This window comes from Oncorhynchus mykiss, chromosome 5, assembly GCF_013265735.2.
Source record: "Oncorhynchus mykiss isolate Arlee chromosome 5, USDA_OmykA_1.1, whole genome shotgun sequence".
Taxonomy (NCBI): Eukaryota; Metazoa; Chordata; class Actinopteri; order Salmoniformes; family Salmonidae; genus Oncorhynchus; species Oncorhynchus mykiss.
In genome coordinates, this window is record NC_048569.1 from 81,892,454 (window position 1) to 81,892,825 (window position 372).

The window sequence follows — 372 nt, forward strand, 5'->3', positions numbered from 1 at the left end:
CTAGGTATCTCCCATCCCAAATGGAACCCTATTCCCGTTATATTGCAATACTTTTGACCAGGGCCCTCTGTTTCCTCCTGTTTCTCCCTCTCCCTTTCTCCACCTCCGCTCCCGCCCCCTCTCTCTCTTTCTTCCCTTGTTTCTCCCTCCTCCTTCTCCTTCTTCCCATTTTCTCCCTCCCTCTTATCTTATTGTCTTCTTCCTCTCTTCCCCTACATCAGGACCTGGCCACCCCTGGTGCGTTCAGTCAGAACCCATCCAAGGAGTGGGAGTTCTACCACTACCGAACATGTTTAATTTACAATGGTATAAGTGAAAGTACAACAAGACATTTATACAAAAATTCATACATTACATGTCAGGTGATGCTGA